At 43.0% G+C, this 25,119-nt stretch overlaps 1 protein-coding gene across 1 annotated transcript in view; it reads right to left on the bottom strand.

The window, feature by feature from the left end:
• LOC121442927 (catenin alpha-1) overlaps positions 1 to 21,467 on the bottom strand; it is a 135,329-nt gene extending 113,862 nt beyond the window's left edge. Inside the window, exon 1 of the mRNA XM_041644557.1 lies at positions 21,325 to 21,467. The gene's annotated coding sequence lies outside the window, so the exon portion shown is untranslated. The remainder of the gene's footprint in view (positions 1 to 21,324) is intronic.
• Positions 21,468 to 25,119: the final 3,652 nt, after the last annotated feature.

Here is a 25,119-nt window from a genome sequence, read left to right as displayed (position 1 = left end):
AGATTAATATACACAGGTTAATTTAAGTTTTAAGAGCTAGTTGAGAACAACCCTTAGCCAAGGCCAAGCTTTCATAATTAATAGTCTCCGTATCATTATTTGGGAGCTAGCAGTCCAAGGAAATACCTGCTATCCCCTCCAAACTCTCCCATGTATTACTCCCCAAACCACACCTCTACCCGCCCCCATTTCTCTCTTTCAAATTCATGGCCTATTTTCTTTATCTTATACAAGCAACATCTTTAATCAAAAACCCTGCCAGGCAGCCAGCTAAATGGATCAGCAAAAAAAGGCTTACACCAAGTCTGACAGCCAGAGTTCAACCCTCAGGTCCTAACAGTAAAAAGGAGAGAGCGCTACTTGGTCCTTCAAAGTTGTGTTCTCTGACTTCCACATGTATACCATGGCGCATACATCTACACAAATACACAACAAATAAATGTATATACATACACACACACACACACACACACACACACACCTGACAAAAGTGACATCAAGCAATATTAACTTAAACTACAGAACCAAGTTAGGACTTTGACGGCCCAGTATTGAAAGAGGCTCAAACAAAATTATAGATTTTAAAATTTACAAAGAACAATATCCAGAAGAACACCAGCTTCTGGCACTAGCTTTTCCACTAACTTATTTTCTGACATTGGGGAAGTCATTTCTTCTCTCTGGAACTTCAACTTTCTCATCTACAAGAAGAAAAGAGGATGATAAAGATCGCTCAGCAGTTTGGAGCACCTGCTCTTGCAGGACCCAAGTACAGTACCCAATACCCACCTCAGGCAGCTCTTAATCACTTTTAACTCCAGCTCCAAGGAATCAAACATCATCTCCTGTCCTCACACACACAAAGAAAAACAAAAACCGAGGGCCAGTGAGATAGATGAGCCGGACAGATTCCTGCAAAGCCTGAAGCATATACATTCCATCCTCACAACCCACATGTTAGAGAGAACCAACAACACCCTAGCATTCTCTAACCTTCACAGGTGCCCCCACACACACACACACAAAACACACACAATACACATAAATAAATAAATGTAATAAAAAAATTAAGAGTTGGAGAGGTAGCTGCGCAGTTAAGAGTACTCTTGTTCTGTTCCCAGCACACACAGCAGTTCACAACTACTTGTAACAACCTGATGTCCTTTTCTGACTTCCCTAGGCACTCCATGAATGTGGTGCACATATAGCAAAACACTTATACACATAAAACTATAAACAAAAATACTTAATTTTTATAATTCTTAAGGTTGAATTCCATATTCTACATCCTTTGAGCTCTAAAATTAAAGTCTCTTTTTAATTAAATTTGTTCTTTGACATTTCATACATGTATAAAATACATTCTAATTATTCTTCCTTCCTATCTCTGTCAACCCTCTGCTTCCTACAAATCCCTTTCTGTACATGTGCCCTTGGAAGCCAAAGGCTTTAGAGACCCTACAGCTGGTGCTGCAAGAACTATCTGATTTGGGTGTGAGAACCAAGGGTGGGTCCTCTGCAAGAGTAGTATGCATTCTTAATCACTAAGTCATTCCTTGAGCCCCTTTTACACTACATCAATTTAACTAAACTATAGCAAGCTCCCACTAGTACCTAGAACTTCCCAACCCATATTTCTGACCAAGTTCAGTGTACTGTGCATGGGTTTCCTCTTGTGGGGTGGGCCTCACAGAACCTAACAAAAAGTGCTTAGTGACACTCATAACCATCACACCGCTATTGTACAAGTGGGCACATCTTTCTTGGCAGAATGTTAGTAAAGTCAGTGAGGCTTACACCTGATTAAGACCACTGATGCCTTTTCTCATCTACCAGCCTACATAGATAGCACCACCCACCACTATGACAAGGTACATGGTGTCTGCAGCAAAAGGGTCTTTCTAGTGTTCTTTTCACTTATGTCAGTGGTTGTCAACCTTCCTAATGCTGTGACCCTTTAATACAGTTCCTCATGCTGTGGTGATCCAAACCATAAAATTGTTTTTTGTTGCTACTTCATAACTACAAATTTGCTATTGCCATGGTAATGGTAAATATCCGATCTGCAACCCCTGTGAAAGGATTGTCTGACTCCCCCAAAGGGGTTGTGACCCACTGGTTAAGAACTGCTGACTTATGTTATCTCAACAGCCTTTGAATTGTTTTATTAAACTTAATTTTCTCTAGTTTAATGTGTTCCATGTTTTAAATTTAAAGGTAACAATACTTGAACATTTTTATATTCCACAAGGTACTGGCAAAGTACTTTCTAAAGGGCACAGTAGTGTAAGAAGAACTGAATTTATGCAACCCATTTGAAAATATTCCCAAAGCCTACAAAGAACAAAATTCCTGCCTTAATCTTAGTCATATTCTCCTGGTTATTTACAATTAATGGTATTGTTTAGAATAGCTAAACAAATAACTTTTAAGGCTCTTGGCAGCTTCTAGTTTTCCAATTAACTTAGAGAGTACTCCTTTCCAAGATCTATTATAAAATCTGCTAGAGCTGGCCAGCCTTAATGAAAAACAGCAACCTTGAGTTTTATCCAGGAGGAATTATACTTAGTGGAATGAAATAAAAAGTTAAAATGCAGTTATTCGATCTTCATTACCTTAAAAATAGTAATCTTGTCTATAAAGCAAAATATCGCTACAAATTCAGAAAGAGATTCAATTGCTTGTCTAACAACCTGTATGAAAGAAAAAGCAAGAAAAGAAATACAGCACAGTTCCATCAGAACCCAGAGGAGCTGACTGTTGGCAAACTGCCTCTTTGTGGAAAGAGCTATATACATTCTCACAAGACATTACAAGTTCATTTACAACAGAATGGAAACATCACTCCTAAAATGAGTCTCTTCCAAAGCTTTTCTATCCTTAGGATGCTACTCATAGCCAATTTTTTAAACAGCAAGGTTATGTTAATGAAATGTTAGGATGGTTCATTTAAATGTAAATCAGGAGATTTAGAAATTAAAAGTACCCAAAGCAACATTAACTGTCACACTGCTCGAGATCCAGAATTGTGGATTACTCTGTACAGCCATAGGTATGCCAGGTTGTATCTGCATTAAGCAGACTTACCATAGCAGTAGGATCCTTGGCACCCAAATCTCTTTGTAACTGTCCCCCCAAAAAAGTAATCCTTATAATTGACTTACTCTGACAAATTTTATTTGACTAAATCACCAAACCCCACTCTTCTTTTTCATACTATAAACTAGTTCTGATTAAGGGAACAGTAAGAAAATATCTAAGTTTTAAATGGAGGTAGTCTCCATAAACAAAAAGAAAATTATTTGCTCAAAATTATAGCAAATATTCCTATTACAATTTCAGTATCATCTTCTTGGTTGCGTCTAACCAGAGTAAAAAGTTTCCCATACAGCTGGAAAGAGTGTACTGTTCTTGAGGATCAAGAGTTCAGATCCCAACTTCCAGGTTGCACAGTTCACAATGACCTTTAATTCTAGTTCCAGGGACCCTACTTCTGACCCTCTTCTGGCCTCTGTGCGCACCAATACTAATGCAAGCACATAGCCTCACATATACATAAGCAAAAGTGATATAAAACTTTGTTTCAAATTTCCCAGGAGTTGGAGCACTAACTGTAATGGTAAAAATAAAACAGTGCTGTTCCGAGGGGCACAGCAGCAGAAACACTGAGTGGCAGCAGTGGGCAGCAGGTGGGCCACAAAGGCAGCCCCGAGTGGCCTGGGGGCCATGAAGGCCAGTGGGTCCTAGGCAGGAAGCTGTGTGGTGGGTGAGAGACTGAGAGGGAGCAGCCAGTCCCACAAGAAGCAGCAGTCATGGTGGATAGTGGGTTATGGAGGGGAAAGGGAAAAGAGAGAAGAGCAGAGAGAGAAAGAGAGAGAGAGGGGATGGGGGATGATGGGTGGGAGATGAGAAGAACCACTACCTCTTTGGGAGAGAGGTGGAAAGGAAGAACTCAGGTTGGAAGTTGAAGATCAGCTTGCCTAGGTGGAGGGGGTGGGGGGAGTGGGCATGGCTTGTCTCTTAAAGGGATAGGACAGACCATTATACTGACTGTTCTTCCAGAGGACCTGGATTTGGATCCCAGCACTCACATGGTAGCTCACAATCATTTGAAACTGGAGTTCCAGGGGATCTGAGGCCTTTTGACATCTGCAGACACCAGGGATACTGGTGATGAACACACATACATACAGGAAAAACACTTATACACAGAAAATAAGTCAAAAAAATTAAATTCCCCACCTGCTATAAAGAATAACTGGATTGGAAGAGCCATTCATCATGTATTATGTGATCAACCCAGAGCATATATTTAATATCAGATACTCAGATACTCAGAACAGAGTAAATATCACTCTACTTTCAATTTATACAAAATTGTGATAAAAAAAGATACTTGGCTTAATCCTCAAAAAAAATAGTCATAAAAAATAACTCACCAGGCAGTGGTGGCACACGCCTTTAGTCCCAGGATTTGGGAGGTAGAAGGCAGGCAGATCTCTGTGAGCTTGAGACCAACCTGATCTACACAGAGAGTGAGTTCCAGGACATCCAGGGCTGTTACACAGAGAAACCCTGCATCCAAAATAAATAAATAAATAAATAAATAAACAAACCTCACTCCAATCACTCACATCTTTCGTTTTATAACTTTCTTGAGGATACCAAAGGAAATAGCTAAATTAAACCAGGTGGCTCTCACCTGGAATCTAGCACAAGAGGCTGAGGCAAGAGAACAGATCTACACTATAAAAGTGAAACAAAACAAAACAAAAAAATACTGCAGAGATAACATAAGCAATAAACAAGTAAGAAGCTATCAGCATTAGAAGGAAAACAGAATGATAATGCAAGCAGGTAGGGTCCTTAGAGGGCCCTTTTATCTTACTAACAACAGATAGAGGTCCAGAACCTGTCAAACTGAACCTAACACCAGTCTAAAATCCCTGCATTTGGGAGGTAGAGGCAGAAAGCACTTTACTGGTGCTACTCCCAAATTGTGAGCCAAAATAAGCCCCTCCTCCATTACACTGTTTTTCAGGTATTTTATCATAACAATAAGCAAAGTAACTAATACATTAATCTTTCTTCTACTCTGTTAGGTTTGAAAATTTCCTCTCAAAAATTGTGGATGAGCAGGCCATTGTGGAATAGTAGGGCATGGTGGCACCTGCTTTTAATCTGACCACTCACGAGGCAGACAGGCAGGTGGATTTCTGAGTTTGAGGCCAGCCTGATCTACAAGAGCTCTAGGCTTGCTTGTAGCACCTTTGTCTCAAAAAAAAAAAAAAGAGGGAGAGGAGGGAATGCTACAGGTTACAACACAACAGAAAGCATTAATAGTTCTCTCTGCAAAGAAAAAGCTCTAAAAGCATAAAGGAGGGTGCCCCTAGTTGTCAAAGAGGCCCAATTAAGACCTATCTGACAACACTGTAGAAGCAAGAGGTTGTCTCAAGTTGTGAAGAACACGGTCACCTTCCAGCAACCATAGCATAACTGAAAAAAGAGTGGGTGGTGGCAGTCATCACTAAAACAAAACCTAAGAAATTATAAGGCATTACAGGTTTGAACTCTGTCCCTCCTTACTTAAAATATTCTACAGCCATTCTATTCTCAGTGTTCACAATTATTTTGAGAAAAGCTAAAAACAATTCCTCTCCAAAGGAGAAGGAAATCTATATTGAGTCAGCTTATTATGATTATAGCAAATACATAAGATAATCAACTTTTAAAAGATTATTTTTGGCTCATGGTTTTAGTTACTTTAGTCTGTAACTAGCTGGTGCCACAACTTTGAGCCTATGGCAATACATCAAGGAAAACATGGTGAAATAAAGTCTACTGGCCAGAAGAACATCCCACATCAGTCAATGGTGGGGGAGCCCCAGTGTCCTATAAACTCCTTGGAAGGCCTGCCTCCAGTGATATAAAGACTTCCCACTGGGCCCTATCTCCTAAAGCAATGGTTTTTGACCTAACCCGTAGGTTGCAAGCCTCTATCCACAAAACTATTTATATTATGATTCATAGTAACAAATTTACATACATAGTAACAAAATTACAGCCATGAAATGGTGATGAAATAATTTTATGGTTGGGGTCACCGCAACATGAGGAACTGTATTAAAGGGTCACAGCATTAGGAAGGTTGAGAATCACTGTTCTAAACCTTCTTCTGTCAGGTTACTCTGGGTAGCCCTGGTTGAACTAGCTAGCCCTCAAGAGATCTATTTACCTACCTTTGCCTCCTGAGTGCTGAGATTAAAGGCACGTACAACCACACCCACGCACTTGGACCTTTGAAGGACACTCCAGAGTATAACTATATAGTACACACAAATCCTGTTTTTTCCATTAAGTAAAAGTAGAAAATGTCCTTAAAGTCATGTTCCTACAAGTCTACAGGATTTCTCCAAGCACCTAACTACAGAGCTGAATTCTTCAAATTTCACAGTCACCAGCACCACCTCCCTCACAATCCTACCCCTACCAACTCCTATGGCCTCCCCATCACTGTGGACCAAACCTCACCAACCAGGTCCTACAAGGAGACTCTAGGTTCTTTTCCCTTCCCTTTCTCCCTCCTAATTCCTACATTAGTCAACACTGACTGCATAACCCTCCTACTGATACAATATACACTGTTCTGAAGGTTCTAGCCCCTAAGTCTTATCTCTGATCTGGAGAATGTGAGTGAGCCAGTAGTGTCACACTTGCCTAGCACTAGCTGAGCCCTGGGCTCCTTTCCCAGAACTGATATAAAAAGTGTGTGTGGAAGGTTTGTTACCGATGAATCTACACCCCAGCTATTCTCCAAGCACTTCTAGTTATCACTATCATTGGGTCACTCCTCTCTGAGAAGAACAAACAGGATAAAGCCAAAGCCTCACTTAGCTAACTTCACCTGCACAAGCCTGGTGGCCTTCCCAGTCTCCGCCCCATGAAAACATGGGCCTCCAGAGCGTTCCATTTACTTTTCTTCTGCCAAGAGAACTTCATATTTTTTTCAGCTGAAAAGTTACTCATCTTCTTTCAAGACTCAGCTACATCCACTCTCTACCTCACAGGAAGGGTTAGCTCTACTTCTCCAGGTTTCACAGAAGTGGCCACAAGGCACTATTTAAAAAAAAAGAAAGAAAGAAAGAAAGAACCACTGTGAACACACATAGATCTCGGTTAAGACAAAATCTTGCCATTAAGCCCTGCTGTGGGCTCAAAAAAAGGCAATCTCCCTGCCTCAATCTCCTACCCAAGTGAAAAGAGGACTACAGGTGTGTGTCAACACAATCAGCAAACCATCACTTTAAAAAGAAACCTGGAGGTGGTTGTGCATGTCTTTAATCCCAGCACTGCAAGGCCAGCCTGGTCTACAAGAGCTAGTTCCAGGACAGGCTCCAAAGCTACAGAGAAACCCTGTCTCGAAAAACCAAACAAAAAGTTATTTTTGAAGAGAATCCTAGTTAACATTTATATACAGAGGAGTGAAGGTCAGAGAACAACTCTGGTTCTCTCCCTTCCACCCTGTGGTTTCCGGGGTTTAGGGTGTCCTACCTAGAGGCAGGTGCATTCCAGAAAAGCCATCTCTCTGGCCCTTTTCTGACTCAACTAAAATAACACTCTAAAGAGGAGCAGGGACACATGCTTGCAATCTTCTATGTTTAACCGAATTGATTCAAAACTATTTTAGTTTTCATTTTGCGATACTGACATGCAAAAAGAAATGAGAAATAAGATTAGCAAAAACAGACACAGATTGCAACTTCTATGTATCACTGATATTTATTAGAGCTAATCTCATTAGCTAGGAAACATAACATCTCTCTAGCATCTTGCTCACTGGCAGGTTTTTGATGAAGGTGCTGTATGTAAGTGAAACCCTCCCAATATTACTGACATCCAGAATAACACTTCCTTACACTTAGTAACACTTCCGAGAAAAACAGCTTTATCTCACTAGTCTAAAATAAGCTTAAATTTTTTCAAGGTTACCATCTTCCCTTTTCCTTGGATTTTGCCCCTTCCCAAGGGATCAAGCTCACATTTCATTTGACCAGGACTCTGTAAAATGACAGGTTTTTAAAGATACACTTCAAAGCCAGTAAAAAGCTTTTCTGAGAACCAAATGACCCCCCAGATCAATGAAGCTAAGAAAAGGGAACACATGATTATAGGAAACCTTTGTCAAGGTAGAGATCCCCAGGAATAGAAATCCCACAAACACTGCCTCCCGGCTCTGCTTTTCAGCCTCTGGCTCATTCACTCTATCCTATTTTATAAACTGTGATTAAGGGCCCGGATTAATAATGAAATGTATAATATAATGAAATATTTAACATAGTATGAGTAAATGATAACAATGTGTCTTTACTAGGAAAGAAAGTGTGTATTAAAGCTAACTGCACAGGCAAATGCACTATTCACAAAGGTTCCTTTCCTTCGTGTCTGTAAAAATAGGCCATACTGCATGTGTTTCCTGAGTTAGGACAGCACTTCCAACTTCAAGAACAGTCAGCAGCTTAGTCTTGCTCATAAACCAATGCAGGACTCTATAACCTAATCTGTCTCAGGCTTCCAACTCAAATCTTCAATTCTGATATCAAATACTAATAACAAACGGTAACAATTAAAACATTTTCATGACTGGATATTCCACTTATTTTGTCAATATTTAACAACAGAATCAGAAAATGACAAGGAAAACCCACAGCTTTGTATAGTAGAAGGAAATCAAAATTAGGTAATCCAGAAAAGAATTAGCCTTTAAATTAGCAATTCAGAAATGAGATAAATTATAACATTAACATTAAATTGGGGAACCGGGCGGTGGTGGCGCACGCCTTTAATCCCAGCACTCGGAGGCAGAGGCAGGTGGATCTCTGTGAGTTCGAGGCCAGCCTGGTCTACAGAGCTAGTTCCAGGACAGGAACCAAAAAAAAGCTAGAGAAACCCTGTCTCGAAAATCAAAAAATAAATAAATAAATAAATAAATAAATAAATAAATAAAAAAAATTGGGGGCTAGAGAGATGGCTCAGCCGTTAAGAGCACTAGCTGATCTTCCAGAGGATCCAGGCTCAATTCCCAGCACCCACAAATGATAGTTCACAACTGTTTGTAACTTCAAGATCTGACACCCTCATACAGACATACATGCAGGTAGAACACCAATACACATAAAATAAAAATAAAAACTGGATTAATCATTATAAAATACTAACAATAAATTAAATAATTTGTACCATATTTTCAGTCTTTTTTTAAAATCGGGGTGCTGTTTGGCTCAGTGGTTTAGAGTACTTGTTGCTCTTACAGAAGGATTGGGTTCAATTCCCAGCAACCACATGGCAACTTACAACCATCTGTAACTCCAATCCAGAGGATCCGACTCCCTCTTTTCTGTCCTCTGATGGTACCAGGAACACATGGTACACATACATACATGCAGGCAAAACATTCATACACATAAAGTAAATAAAACTAAAAAATAAATTTTAATCCCAAAAATAAAAGTTATAGTAAATGCCACAATTCCACTCTTCTTCCCGCCTCCCCCTGGCATCCCCTCCCTTGGTTTTCTGAGACAGGGTTTCTCTGTGTTGCCCTGGCTGTCCTGGAACTCACTCTACAGACCAGGCTGGCCTTGAACTCACAGAGGTGCCTGCCTCTGCCTCACGAGTGCTGGGATTAAAGGTAGCACCACCACCGTTCTTTCTAAAGAGCTGAGACAGAAGTACAATGTTCAATCTGCACCCATTCGAAAGGATGATGAAGTTCAGGTTGTCCCAGGACACTACCAAGACCAGCAGATTGGCAAAGTGGTCCAAGTGTACAGGAAGAAATATGTCATCTATACTGAACAAGTGCAGAGAGAAAAGGCTAATAGCACAACAGTCCCTGTGGGCATCTACCACAGCAAGGTGGTTATCACCAGGCGAACGCTGGACAAAGACCACAAAAAGATCCTAGAAAGGAAAATCAAGTCTCGACAGTAGGAAAAGAGAAGGGCAACTGCACACAAGGAAGAAACGGCTGAGAAGATGCAGTAGAGACATCTCATATACAACTTTCAGACTGCTAAGTTAAAAGAGAGAGAGATAGAAAGGAGGGAGGGAGGGAGGGAGGGAGGGAGGGAGGGAGGGAGAGAGGGAGGGAGGGAGGGAGGGAGGGAAAAGTAAAAGAAAGAAAATTATTCCAAGTTGAACTGGTGAGGTGTATCTGTAACATCAGCAGTCCTATAGACTGATGGAAGTGGAATCACAGACCCACACCTCCAGGACAGCTACCCTAGAGTATTAAGCACAACAGCAAAAATAGGAGAGGGCCAGCTAGATGGTTAACTGGGTAAAGCCAACTGCCACAAAGCCTGATTTTTGAGTTTAATTCTCAGAACCCACACTCTGTAGAGATAAAATAGATCCCCACAATTTGTCCTCTGACCTCCACACTCATGGTATGCATGTATCCATGCACATACGCCAAAAAATATTTTAATTGGGGCTGGAGAGATGGCTCAGCGGTTAAGAGCATTGCCTGCTCTTCCAAAGGTCCTGAGTTCAATTCCCGGCAACCACATGGTGGCTCACAACCATCTGTAATGAGGTCTGGTGCCCTCTTCTGGCCTGCAGGCATACAGGCAGACAGAACACTGTATACATAACAAGTAAATAAATAAATATTTAAAAAAATATTTTAATTGTTTTAAATTTTTAAAAAGAGAGCACCTCCCTCAAAACAAGGGTATAAAACAAGAAACAACTCCCAAAAGCTGTCCTCTGGCCAAATACACACATACACACACCTGCACTTCTACACATATCATACATGCATACATACTACACACACACACCTGCACTTCTACACATATCATATATGCATACATACTACACACACACCTGCACTTCTACACATATCATACATGCATACATACTACACACACACACACCTGCACTTCTACACATATCATACATGCATACATACTACACACACACACAATGTGGTACACACACACAATATAATACTCAACCCTAACAGGGAATTCTGGAAGAAGTGTTAGGAAGACAGCATCCCAGGAAATACCAATAATCCTACCGCCTGGATAACTATACTGGTAGAAATCTATCTAGTTTAACTACTTTCTAATGCGTTAGCATTAAAAGTCCTAGAGTCAACTGGGTGGTGGTGGTACAGTACCACTCATGCCTTTAATCCCAGCACTCAGGAAGCAAGCAGATCTCTGTGAATTCAAGGCGGTCTGGTCTGCAGAGCAAGTTTTAGGACTGGCTCCATAGCTACTGAAAAACCCTGTCTCGAAAATTCAAAAAAAAAAAAAACTAATTAATTTAAGTAAATAAAAATCCTAGAGCCAGATGTGGTCCCACATTCCCTGAATCCCGACACTCAGGAGGCAGAGCAGGTAGACTGAGTTCAGAATAGTCAGGCGTACACAGACAAACCCTGTCTCAGAGAGGAAGAAAAAGTCCTGAAACTTCCAGGTAAAGGCTTGGACCATATGCAAATTGGATAAATTCAACTTGCTTCGCTTAGCAGCAACTCTCTATCTCCCTAGTCCAGCACATGTTATAGGAACAGCTTGCCAGGTGGACAAATAAGGGTCCTTGCCCTCCAGAAACTGGGAACTGCATTCTTGTTGCTAATTACTGCTTCTTTCTAATCAGGGAGACAGAGAAACAGAAGGGCATCCACTACTACACTTCCGCTAATGCTAGTTCTACAGCTAAGTATAATTCCTCCCCAAATGTAATGAACCTTTCTCCCCTCCCACTTAATTTTTCTCTTTATTCTCTTCTGGGAGATGGGGTTTTAATATGTAAAAGCAACCATTTAAGATCAGAATGTTATCATGGTGCTTCTTGATCCTCAGTGTTACTTTTACAAATGGATTGAATATGTTAGTCCCCAGTTGGTGGGATTGAGAGCATGGTAACAATGACTATAATCCCTAGCACTCTAATATTCACTGGGAAGGTTGAGATAGGAGGATCAGGAGTTCAAGGCCAGCCTGAACTGCACAGTGAGACTTGTCTTCAAAAGGGGAGGGTACATCTTTATTTAAAAGGAAAGCAACCCTTTGTCTCCTGGGCCAGTAACCTAGCATTTAGTGAATAGTACCTACTGCGTACAAAGAAACAAGTCTGGTACACAGGAAGCAGAAAGATGAAAATAACACACTGACTTGAAGGACTTTACCATCTAGCACAGCCGCTAAGCGATTTTTACTAACATTATCTAAATAAAAGCAAGTTAGCAGCACGGTAATTATTTAAATGATAAATTTGATTCACAGTTGGCGGCAGTGGTGGCCTTTAATCCCAGCACTCAGGAGGCAGAGGCAGGTGGATCTCTTTGAGTTCTAGGTCAGCCTGGTCTACAAGAGCTAGTTCCAGGACAGGCTCCAAAGCTACAGAGAAACCCTTTCTCAAAAAAAACAAACAAACAAACAAAAAAAAAAAAACCCCAACAACTGATTCACCCCAAAGAAAAGCCACTTAATATAGATAAAAATACAGCTTGTCCAGCACTTCATAACGGAAAGACTATATTAGCATTTTTATCACATTAGTAGTTAAAATAAACACTCTGTATAAATCATCTTACTAATTAGACAGATGACAAAGTTCACTGTAAGGCCAAGTCTCATAAGATTAAGAACTCCAAAGAGCATGCTATCATAACTCATCAGGTACAGATATATAATCGATGACAAATTAGCAAAAAGAAATACCACATCACTAAATCCTAACTCCATTGTTTAGTTTACCCTTATAAGAACTATAAACTAATGGGCTGCAAAAAACAGCTCAGGGGCTGGAGAGATGGCTCAGTGGTTAAGAGCATTGCCTACTCTTCCAAAGGTCCTGAGTTCAATTCCCAGCAACCACATGGTGGCTCACAACCATCTGGAATGAGGTCTGGTGCCCTCTTCTGGCCTGTAGACATACACACAGACAGAATATTGTATACATAATAAATAAATAAATATTTAAAAAAAAAAACAGCTCAGTAGTTAAGAGCGCTTGCTATTCAATCATTGAGGACCAGAATTCAAATCCCAGCACCCACATTGGGCAATTCACAAATACCTGGTAACTCCAGCTCCAAGGGATTAGACACCCTCTGTGAGCACCTACACACACACATAAATGTGCATACACTCACACACATACACACAAGTAAAATAATTTTTTAAATTTATTTATTACATATACAGTGTTCTGCTTGCATATATACTTGCAGGCCAGAAGAGGGCACCAGATCTCATTACAGATAGTTGTGAGCCACCATGTGGTTGCTGGAAATTGAACTCAGGACCTCTGGAAGTGCTCTTAACCTCTGAGTCATCTATTTCTCCAGTCCAAGTAAAATAAATTTTAAAACTTATATTATTCACTGGGCACTGGTGGCAAACACCTTTAATCCCAGCACTTGAGAGGCAGAGGCAGGCAGATCTCTGTGAGTCTGGGGCCAGCCTGGTCTACAAAAGCCAGTTCCAGGACAACTAGAACTGTTACACAGAGAAACCCTGTCTCGAAAAATCAAAAGATAAAAACAAAACAAAACAAAAACTCTATTATTCAACCAGGTATGGTGGGTTCATGCTTATGTAAGCACTTGGGAAACTGAGGCAGTAGAATAGTTATTGAGTTTGAGGCCAGCCTGAGTTAGAGAAACAGTCTCAAAATAAAAGGACAGGAATGGCAATTACATTTTTAAACTTCAGGGCTCACTGAGTAGAGGTAAAGTGGCTAGAATAACATAATTTCTTCCCTCACCATTTAGCTGAGAGGGGTGGAAAGAAAACCTCCAAGGAAACAGTATTTGGATTTCATGATTTCTTAGATATGACATCAAAAGTAAAGGAAACAAAAACACACTTCATACATCATCAAAATTATAAACTTTGTAACAAAGAAGCACAATCAACAGAAAGTAAAAGGACAACCAGAGAGTATTTATAAATCACTTTGCCGATAAGGGATTAACCTGCACAATATATATATTCTTTAGCACTGAGGAGGTATAAGCAGGTAGATACCTGATAGTGAGCACCAGCCTGATCTACATAAGGCATTCCAGGATAGCCAGAAATACAGAGACCCTGTCTCAAAAAACAAACAACAACAACAAAAGAATACATAAAAACTACATGTTCAAGCATATCATCAAAAAAAAACTTCATTTTAAAGTCCAGGCTAGGGATTTGATCAGTGGTGCTGCTCTGGCCTGGAAGGTGTCCAGTTCCCCACATCTACATGGTAGCTCACAGAGATCTTTAACTCTGCCAGTTCCAGGCAACCTCTAGGGTTTTCTGCGACCCCAGAGCCAACAAACTAACAATCCACATGGAAGGAAATCCAGGTGGGCTGGAGAGATGGCTCAGCAGTTAAGAGCACTGACTGCTCTTCCAGAGGTCCTGAGTTCAATCCCCAGCACCCACATGGCAGCTCACAACTGTCTGTAACTCCAAGATCTGACACCCTCACATAGACATGCATGCAGGCAAAACACCATTGCACATAAGAATAAATTAAAAGAAGAAAAAAGATGAGGAGGAAATCCGGTTCAACACAACTCAATAGCTGGTTGGTTCAAACTTCTAGAGTCTAACACCAGGTGTTTATTGTAGGCATATTTAAGTACAGTACAATCTGGAATAAAAGTTTCTTGGTGTAACACAATCCCTTGTGCACAAGGAGGCATAATTACATCAAAACTCTTAAAGTACTTGTCACTTCTTCCATTAAGATGGGTTCAAAATGGGCTAACACGTTATCCTAAGGAGTTAGAGGAGGGTCTTGTGTGGTCATGGTCATACGGACAACACAGAGGTTCCGATCCTGGTTGTGGGAACTTAGGGGTGCCTCTGGTCATATTGGTAACACAAAAGTCACCTAGACTATTAAATATCTCTAGTTTAGGTTGCGGGTGCTTGGGGGAGGCCCTGGCCATACAGATAACACAAGGATCTCCTAAGATAGTAGCCAGCATTCCCAGCATTCCAGGCTGAAAATATCTTTTTCCTTTTAAAAGACAACCCTTACTGTTTAACATTCCTGGTTTCCCTGGTGCTATCTGTGAGCACAAGGACCTTTGTTCTCCAACAGAAATCCAACACCCTCTTCTGGTCCCATGGACATACATGGGGCACAGACATCCATGCAGCAAAACATACAATTTTAAAACTTAACTGAAAGAAAGAAAACGAGGAAAAGAGAGGGTCCACCAAAAAAAAAAAAAAGTCAAATTCAAAGAATGGCTAAGTGCGATAGATAGATGGATGGATGGATGGATGGATGGATGGATGGATGGATGGATAGGCAGGCAGGCAGGCAGGCAGGCAGACAGACAGCTAGAGCAGGTAGCTAGCTGCCAAGGCCCAAGGCCGAGAGGGAGGTGAATGAAAAGCTACAGAGTACAAAATTCACCTTGGACAGATGAAAATAGTTCTAGAGACAAAAGACTGCATAATAACATGCAATTACTTAAAGTCAATGAGCACACACACACAATGGTTTAAATAGTGAATTTTGTTGTACACATCTTACTACAAAAAACAAAAGCGGTTCCCTGTACCCATATGGTGGTTCTCACAACTGTGTAACTCTCATTCCGGAAGATCAAACACCTGTTCTGACCTCCCTACGGACCCTGCACACATATGATACACAGATATACGGTCAGGTGCACACACATACATATAAAATAAAAATTCTGAAGTAGACAGGAGTTTGTGGCACACACCTTTAATCCCAGCACTTGGAAAGCAGAGGCAAGACGATCTCAGTGAGTTCGAGGCCAGACTGATCTACAAAGTGAGTTCCAGGACAGTCAGGACTGTAACATAAAGAAACACTGCTTCAAAACACCAAAAATAAATAAATAGATAAATAGGTAGATAAATAAATAATAAAAATTCTAAAGTAAACAAAGGCTAGGATAATACACTATCATTTATCAGTACAAATTTTAGGATTTTTGGATTCTTTCTCCAAGAGTGGGGGCGGTGTTATTCAGCTTTTGGAGGGGGTATAAAAGCATTTATTATAAAGTATTTCAACAAAACTGCGAAAGACCCAGGGTAAAATACAAAGGACAGGGAACAATTCACCACAGAAAAAATCAATCTGGTAGTAGGTGATTGTCTAGCATGCAAGAGGCCCTGGGTCTGACCCCCAATACCACATAAATCTGGTGATGGATCCTGTAATCTCAGCACTCAGGTTGTGGAGACCAGAGTTTCAGAAGCTCAAGGTCATCCGCAGGTACATAACAAGGTGAAAACATTCTGGGCTACATGAGACTGTCTCAAAAAAAAAAAAAAAATTAAAGGCTCCCAAAAGGGTTCATTGGGTAAAAGCAGTTACTCCACTTACTAACAAGACAAACAACCTGAGTTAGATTCCCCAGGAGCCACCTGGTAGAAGGAAAGAACCAATTCACAAAAACCTCTCTCTCTCTCTCTCTCTCTCTCTCTCTCTCTCTCTCTCTGTGTGTGTGTGTGTGTGTGTGTACACATGTGTGAATTCGTAAATTTAATTAAAATATTTGTTCTGAGACACAATCTCACTGTATACCCTTAACAGGCCCGGAACTCCCTATGTACATCAGGCTGTCTTTGAATTCAATTCTGCTGCCTATGCAATATGAGCCACTAACTACATCAGCCTCCATCCTGAAAAAAAAAAAAAAAAGATTAATGAAAAGAAATTGGTCTACATTTTAAGTAAAATGCTAGAATTTAGAAGATCTTGAATCCCACCATGAGACTAACCAGTACAATCACATAGCATTACGTTTCAAAAGTAAGGTGCAAACTGTGGGCTGCCAGGATGGCTCAGCAGATCAAGGCTCTGCCACCAAGGCAAACAACCTCAGCTGGATCACTGGGACCCACATAATGGAAGAAGAGAATCAACTTCTCCAGGCTGTCCTCCGACCACACTTGTGCACACAAACACAACATACTAAAATGTGCTTTTCTTTACTGAGGGGGAGCTGGGGTTTCTCTGTGTAGCCCTGGCTATCTTGGAACTCACTCCGTAGACTAGGCTGGCCTCAAACTCAGATATCCACCTGCCTCTGCCTCCCAAGTGCTAGGATTAAAGGTGTGTGCCACCGCACCATTAAAATGTGTGTACTTTTTTAAATGGCTTTTTTATTTTAGGAACTTTAAGAGCTCAGTCACAGCCTGGCAGTGATGGCACACACCTTTAATTCCAGCATTCAAGAGGCAGAGACAGAGGCAGATGGATCTCTTTGAGTTCGAGGCCAGCCTGGTCTACAAGAGAGAGTTTCCAGGACAGGCTCCAAAGCTACAGAGAAACCCTGTCTTGAAAAATTAAAAAAAAAAAAAAAAAAAGGGCTCAATCACTCTTAGCAGCACAGTATGACCTGGTTTCAAAATAAACAAAGAAGCAGAAGGGCAAATAAAGTCAACTACTAGTGGGAATTCCTGGGGTGTTAACAGTTTGTTGCTCCTTAGTGAATGTACATGGTGTTCAGTTTGTATGAATTCATGAACAATGACAATTACGATTTGAACATTTTTCTCTAATGGTACTTCGATTTCAAAAGGCTTACTATTAAAGATTAAGCCTTAAGCCAGGAGTGGTGGTGCACACCTCTGGTGCTGGCACTAGGAGGCATAAGCAGGTGGGTCTCTGTGTGTTTGAGGCCAGCCTGGTCTACTTAGAGAGTCTCAAGAGAGACAGAACTACATAGAGAGACCCTCTCAAAAAAATAAGATAAAACCTAGACCCTCTTTCCCCACTTCCAAGAAGTGACAGATTGGAGGAAATCATCCACAGAAAATGTTTACCAGCTGGGTAGTAGTGGTGCACACCTTTAATCCCAGCACTCAGGAGACAGAGACTGGCAGATCTCTTTAAGTTCAAGGCCAGCCTGGTCTATAGGAGCTAGTTCCAGGACAGCTAGGACTGTTATACAGAGGAACCCTGTCTTGAAAAACTAAATAAAAAGGAAGGGGGGAAAAAAAGAAGAAAATATTTAGTACAAAGGACCAAAGAAAGCACTGAGCACCAAGAGAAAATCCAGGGAGTTTAAAAAAAAAAAAAAAAAAACAGGTGGTTAAGAAAAGCAACACGGGCCGGGCGATGGTGGCGCGCGCCTTTAATCCCAGCACTCGGGAGGCAGAGGCAGGCAGATCTCTGTGAGTTCGAGACCAGCCTGGTCTACAGAACTAGTTCCAGGACAGGCTCCAAAGCCACAGAGAAACCCGGGTGGGGGGCGGGGCAAACAAGAAAAGCAACATGGTTCCAAAAGAAAACCACAGGGGGAATAAAAGGAAGGCAAAGTCGAGTATGGTAGTGCACACTTGTAATCCCAGCATTCGAGAAAATGAGGCAGGAGAATCATTAAATTCAATCAAGAGCCTTTGCTAAATAAAACAAATGACAAGCAACTGAACAGCTTACTCAGATACTACTGAGGGGTCCTCCACTCAGAAACAGTCTAAAACTGGAGTGGAAGCAAAGAATGGGACGAGAAGGCAGGTAAACGAAGCACTGTAGAGAGGGTTCTGTCACTCATGAGATTTGGGTAGGAAATAAAAGCTGAACAAAGTTCAAGTTGCCGAAAACAATTTGACTGTAATGAGCTCCCTCACCTGTTGTCATTTACCACCATAAATAAGTAGATGCCAGAAAGATCTTTTCCTTCTTCATTCAATACAGCATCTAATTTGCCTTCTTAGCCAGGTACCAAACCAAAGGTTAGGGTATGAGCCATGCCCCAAAGAGGTTTACAAGGCTCACTTGTAAACAGAGATAGCAAACAGGGATATCAACAAGGTACTAAACAAACCAAAGTTACTAAGAAAACACAGCACAAAGTTTGCTACTAGAAATGAAATGCTAGACCTTGAACATGACCAAGATTTCAGTACTTAAAAAACAATTTTACCAAGACGCCTGGACTCCACCTCCAAACCAAAGATGGGTCCTTTCCAAAACACAGCTCCATTCACCCTGATCCCCTTTACTCACATGACCTTCCTCACTCAACTCCCTGCTTTTAGACACACGCAAATTCAAATTTTCTCTAAGCACCAACAAGAAATAAAAAGTTGCTCAGGTCAGGAAAGGCCCTACAATGGCTTCTTACAGCTTTAGAATAAAATCTAAACACAGCCATGTGTAACCTGGCCTTTGCCTTCCCCGACGACCTTACACGAGACCTCCCTACTTCAATACTCAATACAAAGATGCCTCTAAACCTCTAGGCTTCCCAGCACTGTGCCAATGGTCAGGCCATTTATACCTGTTAAGGACCCTATTCCTTTATTCCTTTCTAGGTTTTGGCCACTACACTTACATCGTCACCTTCAACAAGCAGGACTCCGTGCTGTCACTAATCTGACTTCCTTAAAAAAATTCAAGACCGTTTGTACCAGTTACTCTGGCTCTCCACATCTGGGTTAGATCTCCATCACTGAATTAAGTCTCACTTCATATATGATTAATTTGAGAAGTCGTGGAATATACAAGTAGGCCCATGTGGCTCAGGAAGAGACATCTACGCTCAAAATAAGGAGCTGGATGTTAGCGGCTAAGGTTGATAGCAGAGGTAGGGGTATGCAGCTCAATGGTAGATCATCTGACTAGTGTGCACAGTCTCTAGGTTTGTTTTCCCAACCCCACAAGGGAGGGGGGCACAAGGTGGTGATTCCCAACTGGGGAAAAGACACCCCTCATCTCTGATCAATATATAAAATTTTCTGAGGGGAATGGAGGTGGTACCACATAACTAAGTGGTGATGAAAACCAATGTACTCAGGATACAATCATATGCAGGGAAGGGAGAGGATCAAAGTAAAGAGGGGAAAAAACGATTCCCCAACACTTACATGCCCTTTTATGCTTCTCTCCTTTCCTGTCACATGACTTCAGTTCAAAAGCCGGCACCTTCCAGAACTCCCAGACTTTTCCTCATAAACGTACTAACACCCCCCCAACAAGCTTCTGTTGTTTGCATTATAAACAATTTGTCCCAAACAGGTGTCATGTATGGCACCTGTCTGAATCCCAACACTCAAGAAGCTTAAGCTAGGTTGGGCTTTATAGCGAAATCCAGTCTGGGGGAAAAAAAGGATACGACACTAGAGAAGCTTCCGGTCCTCAAAGAAAAGAGGATTTTTAAAAACTACTTTCTAACTTAGTGAGTCAGGACATAGAAACAGTTGAGCAGAGGTACGAATGATTTCCCCACTCAATCCTTTCGTAAACCAAAATAAATTCCGTTTCTTAAAGTAACATCCACTTTAAAAATCAGTGCTAACCACACAATCTCCTTTTCAAGAACGCCGATTGGAAAGATACAATACAGTGATATGAGCATAAGTTTACATCATAAATTATTGTGAATTCTATACAAAACACATAAAAATGTTATGAAGACGAAGAACATAAAGACTATCAGCCGTCGGTTTGGGCCAACCGCTGAATTACTGGGAATGACCACTGCTTGCAATCCAAGGATATGGATGCAGCCAGTCAACATTTTTCTCCCAAGTTCTACGCACAAGTTCCTTTACAAGTGAAAGGCGGGGCACTGACATCGCAGGCCTGCAATGCCCGCCCTCGGGAAGCTAAGGCAGGATGCCCGAGCATTCCAGGCCAGCCTGGGCTATTTAGCAAGACCCGGTCTCGGTAACACAAAGTCAGCAACAAGACCCTAACGCCACCCCTGAAAACTAAGAGGAATGTCAGTCCAGATAGGCAGCGAGGGCGGCTGAGTGATCTTAAAGTCCAGATTAACAACCTCCTAGCTACAGGTCTACACGGGTGTGGCGCACCTTAGAGGACAAGAGCGCAGAGAACAGGAAGCGGCGACTCCCACACTCCGTGGGTCGGGCTGGAACGCCAGCTCCCCCCGACCTCCGGCCCCGGAGGGGGAAGGGGAGCGGCCGGCAAAATTCCGGGGAATCGCGTCCCTAAAACACCCCACCGCCGGACCGCCGGGGCCACGCCACCGTCGCCTCTCAGTGGGGGAGGCGGCCCGAGGCGCGACGCCGGCCCCGCAAGCGAGCGCGCGCCCTGCTCAGGGAACAAAGTTGAGAAACTCGAAGGAGAAAAGTTTCCCGAGGAAGCGCTGCGCCGCTCGCTCCGCTTCCCGAGCGTCGGGCTCCGCCCGCCCAGGCCCAGGCTGCTCCGGGAAGCCGGCCGGGCCCGACGCTCCCCAGGGCGGCGGCCGCCCAGAGCGGGCACCGTCACCCGGGACCCCCGGCCTGAGGAGACCCTCGGCCCAGCAGGGGCCCCGCGCGCGCCCCGAGGGAAGGTACGAAGAGTTACCTGCGGCGAGCGAGGCGAGCGCGGGACGACTCCTGAGGCGCCAAGCCGACGGCCGCCGCTTTGTCTCCCGCCCGTCCGGCTCCCAGGAGGAAATGGGCCGCCCTGCGCCCCCGCCCCCGGCCCGCCCCGCGCCGCGCCCGCCTGCCCTTCCCGGCACCTCCCTCCGCGCGCTCTTCCCGGCGCCTCCCGCGGCCTCCACGCCGCTCGTCCCGGCCCGGCGCTTTCCGGGGGGGGGGGGGGGGGGGGGGGAATGATGGTAGCCCGGCGACTCCAGGCCGGGACCCCCAGAAGGCCTTCTCGTATGGCCTCGGGACGCGTAGAGCCGGACCCCCGACGGGAAGGAGGGGCGGCGACTCAGGGAACAGCCCGCGGCCGGGGAAGGCGGGCGGAGGGCAGGTGAGTCACGGCCCCCAGCTCAGGTGAGTCTCGGGGCGCGGCCCCGGAAGGCCCCGCCCCGTCCGGCTCCCAGGGCCCTGCGTGGTGACGCGGGGTCCGGCTGGCTCGCTCCTGAGGCGACTGTCCTCCTGTCCCCTAGTCCAAGGCGCCCAGAAAAGGGGGCAACCTAGGAGAAACAACTCCAAGTAAATGTTCCACCGCTCCGGGCACAGTGGAACGGGAATCCGACCTCAGAATCTGTTTTTATGGGTTTTGTTTTGGTTATTTTATTTTTGAGGTAGGATCTCACCTAGGTCAAGGTGATCTTGAACTGGCTGTATCGGTAAGAATGGCCTAAAACTTTTCTTTTTTTCTTTCTTTCTTTTTTTTTTAAATATTTGAGCAAAGGGGCTGCTCATGCTCAGTGCTTGGGTAGAAATCAGGACAATCGCCGGGCGGTGGTGAGTTCGAGGTGGTCTACAGAGTGAGTTCCCGGACAGGCTCCAAAGCTCCAGAGAAACCCTGTCTCAAAAAAGAGAGGTAGAAAGAAAGTGAAAGAAAGGTGGATTGGACAGGTCTCAGTGATAGAGTGCTTGCCTACTATGCCCTGGGTTCAATCCTCAGCACTACAAACTACAAAAAGACCATTCCCCAACTATATTCTATTCTGTTTCTAGCTTTGGGATTTGAAAGAAAGTGGCCCCCAAATGGAGTGGCCCAATTGGGAGGTGTGCTTTGCCATCTCATTGGAGGGAATGTGTCACTGTGGGGGTGGGCTTTGAAGTCTCCTATGCTCAAGCTGCCCCCGGTGTGGACACAGACTCCTTCCTTTTTCCTGTGGATCAAGATGTAGAACTCTCAGCTCCTTCTCCAGCACTGTGTCTCTCTGTGTGCTGCCATGCTGCCCACCATGACAATAAAGGACTGAACCTCTTAAACTATAAGTAGACCTTCATTAAATGTGTTCTTTAGTAAGAGTTTTCACTGGCAGGCATTAATTCCAACACTCAAGAGGCAGAGGCAGGTGGATCCCTGTGAGTTTGATACCAGCCTCGCCTACAGAGTGAGTTCCAGGACAGCCAGGGCTACACAGAGAAACCCTGTCTTGAAGAAAAAAAAAGGGTGGCTGTGGTCATGGTGTCTGTTCACAGCAATAGAAACCCTAACTAAGACTCCCATTACTCATGCTTTTAATCGCAGTGTTCTGGAGACAGAGGCAGACTGGTTTCCCTGAGTTCAATCAAGGCCAATCTGGTCTACATAATGACTTCCAGGTCAGTCAGAGCTACACAGTGAGATGAGCCTGTCTAAAAAAATAAAGTTAAAAAAAAACTTGCAAATAAGAAATACCACACATAAAAATAATTAGATTAAGTCAAATAAGTAAATAAATAAACAAGAAGAAAAATAGCATGAAGGGATCTTGAATTCAGGAAGCTTTAAGAACTGCCGTGTCCTGGAGCCCAGTGGCTGTCTTTTTCTGTGTGTTGTCAAGCCATTGATGAATGTCTTATCTAGACTTGACAAGAACTATGCTGAAAAGTCCAGAATTATCTTACCACCTTAAACCTTTCCCCTGAATTTGAGACTCAGCATATTCAGTTCTCTGTTTGATGTCTCTCCATATTTGACTTCTGATAGGCATTTCGGCTTGTCAAACTTTCCATGACGACATATCTAAAACTGCTTTTCTGATAACTCCCCAGCCCTGCTCACCCCACAGTAGGGTCATCGCTTTAGCTAGAAGCTCTAATTCAGAAACCCTGGAGTTGACTGGAGAGGTGACTCTTTGGTTACAAGCCTTTATTTCTCTTACAGAGGACCTATATTCAGTTCCCAGAACCCACGTGATGACTCACAACCATCCATAACTCCAGTTCCAAGGGATATAATACATTCTTCTCACCTCCATCAGGCACAAATGTGGTACACATACATATATGCAGGCATGATTATAAAATAAAATGTACCTTGACTGTATTTTCACGTGTTTTTACTTGATTACTTCAACATATACTCAGAATCCACCAAGCTTTTAGCATCGCCACTGTTACCGTCATGAATTGAGTCAGCACCCTCATCCCATTGCCTAAGTTTCACAGGAGACTCCTAACCTGTCTCCCTCCTTCTGTCCTCACCTTACTCATTCTAGCCTTAGTTCTGCACCCTGAGGGGATGATCCTGTAAAACTTAAGTCCCACACTGTCACCAGCTCTGCCCAAAACCTCCAGTAGCTCTCACCCATCCTAGCGAAAGCCCAAGTCCTTATAAGGCTTCCAGAGCTCACTTGCCCCCACACACTTCTCTGACACAGTGGCCTCTTTACCATTCCAGGGTATGCTATTGCCTGAGGGCCTTTTCTTTCTCCTGGAATGCTGTCCTCCAAATCCATCCTGACTCACTCCCTTGTCTCTGCCAGGGCTTTGCTCAGGTTTTACCAGTGAGATTTCCTCTCAACTGCTGTATCTAAAATTGCAACCTCTATCAACTTGTGCCATATCACTTTGAGTACATATTGTTAATTGTATATATGATCTATAAAGTCATATATATGATGGCATATATGGTTCACTGCTTTTTCCTGACTTCTTTTACTAAAATTTAAGCCTCAGTCTTGTATCTTTGGCGCCTAGGCTAGTACTTGGAACACAGGAGGCCCCTCAGTGAGTACTTATTGACTGAATGTGCAGAGATGGCGATGGGATGAGTTTTCTTCTGACCAAGGGAATGTGGGTAGGAATAGGAAGCAAAGTACAGTTTGAAACAGTATCACTTGGGAGGCTAAGGCTACTTTGGTTTGTTTTCAGGCTTTCTGAGGAGGAGGCTAGAGGGTTGACTCCCTGAGGAAGGGGTTTTCACAACAGCTCTCTGCTGAGTGGCATTCCTAGTCCATTTTTTACTTTTTCTTTTTTTTTTTTTTCAGTTTTGGTTTTTTGAGCCAGGATGTCTCTGTGTACTCCTGGCTGTCCTGGAACTCACTCTGTAGAGCAGACTGGCCTCGTACTCTCAGAGATCCGCCTGCCTCTGCCTCCTGAGTGCTAGGATTAAAGGAGTGTGCCACCTCCGCCTGGCATCATGTCTCACTTTTCATCTTACATTTTTAAGTTCATTCATTCATTCATTCATTCATTTTGTTCTGCGGGGAGGGGAAGCTGTGCCACAGTGCATGTGTGGAAGTCAAAGACAACTTTGGGGCATCAGATCTCTGCTTCTATGGTGTGAGTTCTTAGAAATCAAACTCAGGTCTTTGAGTTTGGTATCAAGCCTTTCACCTTTATCAAGATGCTGAGATGTCTCAGTAGCCCTTCTGATAGGTGTTTTGTTGTTGTTGTTTTTGTTGTTTTTGGGTTTTTTTTGGATTTTGGTTTTGTTTGGGGGTTTTTTTGTACCCTGATAGTAGGTTTCTCTGCTGACCCAGTA

The sequence above is a fragment of the Microtus oregoni genome, unplaced genomic scaffold, assembly GCF_018167655.1.
Source record: "Microtus oregoni isolate MIOR12 unplaced genomic scaffold, Mior012 000098F_ref0000018, whole genome shotgun sequence".
NCBI lineage: Eukaryota > Metazoa > Chordata > Mammalia > Rodentia > Cricetidae > Microtus > Microtus oregoni.
This window is presented reverse-complemented; position numbering and strand designations above follow the sequence as displayed.